Below are 6,000 nucleotides of genomic sequence, written 5' to 3' on the forward strand. Positions count from 1 at the left end.
ATAGTTCTAAAGTGAGATAGTGCATTTCAACCTCAAAGGCAGCAAATTCCTCAAAGGGAACATTGCAAGCACCAGGATCTAAAGCAGGCTTTAGTAGTGTTGAAGGTTTGTTAACTATCATGACCAACACAATGTGATCCATATTACTTCCTTATTGACAGAAAATATATTCAGGCACAGGCTCCCACTAGAAGGTAATGAGGAAATTCAAATGCTGTGAACGTCTTTTTAATGCCTAAAGGAATGATTGTGAGTTTTACTTGCCATATAATTTGGTGAATTGATGCCGTATGCCGGAAGACTTGCTTTTTTTTTTTTCCTTCAGTCTCGGCAAGGCAGAGAAATTCTGTGGTGAAACACTGCCACTGCTGGCCATTCAGTATAATCTGCAGATGGAAAAGTCCACTGTTAGCACAATTTTTATAAAGGGTAAACAGATCAATAGTATGGAGTCTATATTATTGTGAAAATCAACAGCTCATTAGAAAATCAAATCCCAATTTGTGTTTTTAAAATCCCATACTTTTTTTGAATCCCACGCCTCACTTGCTAACACTCTCTAAACAACTGTAGCACATACATTAGGACATAGATATATAGATCTTTTTGCCAGCCAAGTGGCAGTGAACCCTTCTCAATTCATTTGTGTTAGGATATGGTACACCATTAGCAATTAAGCCAGCTGATTAGTTGAGAGCGGAAGGGTTATGTTACAATTAATGGGAATAATAAAAACGATGAATAGCATATTTACCATCCTCATTTTAGCCAATTCCTACCAGTTCAGCAATAGTAAAGTTGAGACCCTTATGCTCAAACGCACTTTCACACAAATTCAGAAGTCTAAAAAAATGCCAATTTCTTTAATCTTAACATCTTAGTTTACAGTAGGGCATCCTGTCTACCCTACTACACATTTAATTACCAAGATGAATGTATCCTACTGCTGAATAGGCAACAGAGTGGCCCTCATGTCAGACAACATCTTGTTTTTGCTTTATGATGTCCGTTTGCTAGGCAACAGAATGGCCCTCAGGTCAGACAACATTCTTGCTTTAGATTTATGACGTCAGAGCACCAGTGGACCAATTGTCCTTGTGGAAGCTGACCACACAGGAGGATGAGATTTCAGAAGTTATGCAGTAGGTTACTATCCGTGTTTGTAAGGCAAGTAGGAGGGGGAATGGTAAAGGATGCTGAACCACTTAAAGCATAGCGGCCTTTTTGAAAGTGGGCTGGGGATACAAAAATAGAGATTATCCCTAATACCAATCCATCTGGAGTATCAGAGCCCAACATGCAAAGTGCAGGGGAAGGTTAAATGAGTTTTGTTCTTTGAGAAGGAAACACTATAGTTCTAAAGTGAGATAGTGCATTTCAACCTCAAAGGCAGCAAATTCCTCAAAGGGAACATTGCTAGCACCAGGATCTAAAGCAGGCTTTAGTAGTGTTGAAGGTTTGTTAACTATCATGACCAACACAATGTGATCCATATTACTTCCTTATTGACAGAAAATATATTCAGGCACAGGCTCCCACTAGAAGGTAATGAGGAAATTCAAATGCTGTGAACGTCTTTTTAATGCCTAAAGGAATGATTGTGAGTTTTACTTGCCATATAATTTGGTGAATTGATGCCGTATGCCGGAAGACTTGCTTTTTTTTTTTTTTCTTCAGTCTCGGCAAGGCAGAGAAATTCTGTGGTGAAACACTGCCACTGCTGGCCATTCAGTATAATCTGCAGATGGAAAAGTCCACTGTTAGCACAATTTTTATAAAGGGTAAACAGATCAATAGTATGGAGTCTATATTATTGTGAAAATCAACAGCTCATTAGAAAATCAAATCCCAATTTGTGTTTTTAAAATCCCATACTTTTTTTGAATCCCACGCCTCACTTGCTAACACTCTCTAAACAACTGTAGCACATACATTAGGACATAGATATATAGATCTTTTTGCCAGCCAAGTGGCAGTGAACCCTTCTCAATTCATTTGTGTTAGGATATGGTACACCATTAGCAATTAAGCCAGCTGATTAGTTGAGAGCGGAAGGGTTATGTTACAATTAATGGGAATAATAAAAACGATGAATAGCATATTTACCATCCTCATTTTAGCCAATTCCTACCAGTTCAGCAATAGTAAAGTTGAGACCCTTATGCTCAAACGCACTTTCACACAAATTCAGAAGTCTAAAAAAATGCCAATTTCTTTAATCTTAACATCTTAGTTTACAGTAGGGCATCCTGTCTACCCTACTACACATTTAATTACCAAGATGAATGTATCCTACTGCTGAATAGGCAACAGAGTGGCCCTCATGTCAGACAACATCTTGTTTTTGCTTTATGATGTCCGTTTGCTAGGCAACAGAATGGCCCTCAGGTCAGACAACATTCTTGCTTTAGATTTATGACGTCAGAGCACCAGTGGACCAATTGTCCTTGTGGAAGCTGACCACACAGGAGGATGAGATTTCAGAAGTTATGCAGTAGGTTACTATCCGTGTTTGTAAGGCAAGTAGGAGGGGGAATGGTAAAGGATGCTGAACCACTTAAAGCATAGCGGCCTTTTTGAAAGTGGGCTGGGGATACAAAAATAGAGATTATCCCTAATACCAATCCATCTGGAGTATCAGAGCCCAACATGCAAAGTGCAGGGGAAGGTTAAATGAGTTTTGTTCTTTGAGAAGGAAACACTATAGTTCTAAAGTGAGATAGTGCATTTCAACCTCAAAGGCAGCAAATTCCTCAAAGGGAACATTGCTAGCACCAGGATCTAAAGCAGGCTTTAGTAGTGTTGAAGGTTTGTTAACTATCATGACCAACACAATGTGATCCATATTACTTCCTTATTGACAGAAAATATATTCAGGCACAGGCTCCCACTAGAAGGTAATGAGGAAATTCAAATGCTGTGAACGTCTTTTTAATGCCTAAAGGAATGATTGTGAGTTTTACTTGCCATATAATTTGGTGAATTGATGCCGTATGCCGGAAGACTTGCTTTTTTTTTTTTTTCTTCAGTCTCGGCAAGGCAGAGAAATTCTGTGGTGAAACACTGCCACTGCTGGCCATTCAGTATAATCTGCAGATGGAAAAGTCCACTGTTAGCACAATTTTTATAAAGGGTAAACAGATCAATAGTATGGAGTCTATATTATTGTGAAAATCAACAGCTCATTAGAAAATCAAATCCCAATTTGTGTTTTTAAAATCCCATACTTTTTTTGAATCCCACGCCTCACTTGCTAACACTCTCTAAACAACTGTAGCACATACATTAGGACATAGATATATAGATCTTTTTGCCAGCCAAGTGGCAGTGAACCCTTCTCAATTCATTTGTGTTAGGATATGGTACACCATTAGCAATTAAGCCAGCTGATTAGTTGAGAGCGGAAGGGTTATGTTACAATTAATGGGAATAATAAAAACGATGAATAGCATATTTACCATCCTCATTTTAGCCAATTCCTACCAGTTCAGCAATAGTAAAGTTGAGACCCTTATGCTCAAACGCACTTTCACACAAATTCAGAAGTCTAAAAAAATGCCAATTTCTTTAATCTTAACATCTTAGTTTACAGTAGGGCATCCTGTCTACCCTACTACACATTTAATTACCAAGATGAATGTATCCTACTGCTGAATAGGCAACAGAGTGGCCCTCATGTCAGACAACATCTTGTTTTTGCTTTATGATGTCCGTTTGCTAGGCAACAGAATGGCCCTCAGGTCAGACAACATTCTTGCTTTAGATTTATGACATCAGAGCACCAGTGGACCAATTGTCCTTGTGGAAGCTGACCACACAGGAGGATGAGATTTCAGAAGTTATGCAGTAGGTTACTATCCGTGTTTGTAAGGCAAGTAGGAGGGGGAATGGTAAAGGATGCTGAACCACTTAAAGCATAGCGGCCTTTTTGAAAGTGGGCTGGGGATACAAAAATAGAGATTATCCCCAATACCAATCCATCTTGAGTATCAGAGCCCAACATGCAAAGTGCAGGGGAAGGTTAAATGAGTTTTGTTCTTTGAGAAGGAAACACTATAGTTCTAAAGTGAGATAGTGCATTTCAACCTCAAAGGCAGCAAATTCCTCAAAGGGAACATTGCAAGCACCAGGATCTAAAGCAGGCTTTAGTAGTGTTGAAGGTTTGTTAACTATCATGACCAACACAATGTGATCCATATTACTTCCTTATTGACAGAAAATATATTCAGGCACAGGCTCCCACTAGAAGGTAATGAGGAAATTCAAATGCTGTGAACGTCTTTTTAATGCCTAAAGGAATGATTGTGAGTTTTACTTGCCATATAATTTGGTGAATTGATGCCGTATGCCGGAAGACTTGCTTTTTTTTTTTTCCTTCAGTCTCGGCAAGGCAGAGAAATTCTGTGGTGAAACACTGCCACTGCTGGCCATTCAGTATAATCTGCAGATGGAAAAGTCCACTGTTAGCACAATTTTTATAAAGGGTAAACAGATCAATAGTATGGAGTCTATATTATTGTGAAAATCAACAGCTCATTAGAAAATCAAATCCCAATTTGTGTTTTTAAAATCCCATACTTTTTTTGAATCCCACGCCTCACTTGCTAACACTCTCTAAACAACTGTAGCACATACATTAGGACATAGATATATAGATCTTTTTGCCAGCCAAGTGGCAGTGAACCCTTCTCAATTCATTTGTGTTAGGATATGGTACACCATTAGCAATTAAGCCAGCTGATTAGTTGAGAGCGGAAGGGTTATGTTACAATTAATGGGAATAATAAAAACGATGAATAGCATATTTACCATCCTCATTTTAGCCAATTCCTACCAGTTCAGCAATAGTAAAGTTGAGACCCTTATGCTCAAACGCACTTTCACACAAATTCAGAAGTCTAAAAAAATGCCAATTTCTTTAATCTTAACATCTTAGTTTACAGTAGGGCATCCTGTCTACCCTACTACACATTTAATTACCAAGATGAATGTATCCTACTGCTGAATAGGCAACAGAGTGGCCCTCATGTCAGACAACATCTTGTTTTTGCTTTATGATGTCCGTTTGCTAGGCAACAGAATGGCCCTCAGGTCAGACAACATTCTTGCTTTAGATTTATGACGTCAGAGCACCAGTGGACCAATTGTCCTTGTGGAAGCTGACCACACAGGAGGATGAGATTTCAGAAGTTATGCAGTAGGTTACTATCCGTGTTTGTAAGGCAAGTAGGAGGGGGAATGGTAAAGGATGCTGAACCACTTAAAGCATAGCGGCCTTTTTGAAAGTGGGCTGGGGATACAAAAATAGAGATTATCCCTAATACCAATCCATCTGGAGTATCAGAGCCCAACATGCAAAGTGCAGGGGAAGGTTAAATGAGTTTTGTTCTTTGAGAAGGAAACACTATAGTTCTAAAGTGAGATAGTGCATTTCAACCTCAAAGGCAGCAAATTCCTCAAAGGGAACATTGCTAGCACCATGATCTAAAGCAGGCTTTAGTAGTGTTGAAGGTTTGTTAACTATCATGACCAACACAATGTGATCCATATTACTTCCTTATTGACAGAAAATATATTCAGGCACAGGCTCCCACTAGAAGGTAATGAGGAAATTCAAATGCTGTGAACGTCTTTTTAATGCCTAAAGGAATGATTGTGAGTTTTACTTGCCATATAATTTGGTGAATTGATGCCGTATGCCGGAAGACTTGCTTTTTTTTTTTTTCTTCAGTCTCGGCAAGGCAGAGAAATTCTGTGGTGAAACACTGCCACTGCTGGCCATTCAGTATAATCTGCAGATGGAAAAGTCCACTGTTAGCACAATTTTTATAAAGGGTAAACAGATCAATAGTATGGAGTCTATATTATTGTGAAAATCAACAGCTCATTAGAAAATCAAATCCCAATTTGTGTTTTTAAAATCCCATACTTTTTTTGAATCCCACGCCTCACTTGCTAACACTCTCTAAACAACTGTAGCACATACATTAGGACATAGAT

The 6,000-nt window shown here is 38.7% G+C and overlaps 1 protein-coding gene across 1 annotated transcript in view; it reads right to left on the reverse strand.

The window, feature by feature from the left end:
• Positions 1–5,793, reverse strand: part of LOC147748898 (uncharacterized) — a 71,609-nt gene extending 65,816 nt beyond the window's left edge. Inside the window, exons 1-5 of the mRNA XM_086936495.1 lie at positions 5,671–5,793; positions 4,320–4,441; positions 2,968–3,090; positions 1,616–1,738; positions 265–386 (exon numbers count right to left, since the gene is read on the reverse strand). The gene's annotated coding sequence lies outside the window, so the exon portion shown is untranslated. The remainder of the gene's footprint in view (positions 1–264; positions 387–1,615; positions 1,739–2,967; positions 3,091–4,319; positions 4,442–5,670) is intronic.
• Positions 5,794–6,000: the final 207 nt, after the last annotated feature.

Source organism: Lissotriton vulgaris, chromosome 1_1 (assembly GCF_964263255.1).
Source record: "Lissotriton vulgaris chromosome 1_1, aLisVul1.2, whole genome shotgun sequence".
NCBI lineage: Eukaryota > Metazoa > Chordata > Amphibia > Caudata > Salamandridae > Lissotriton > Lissotriton vulgaris.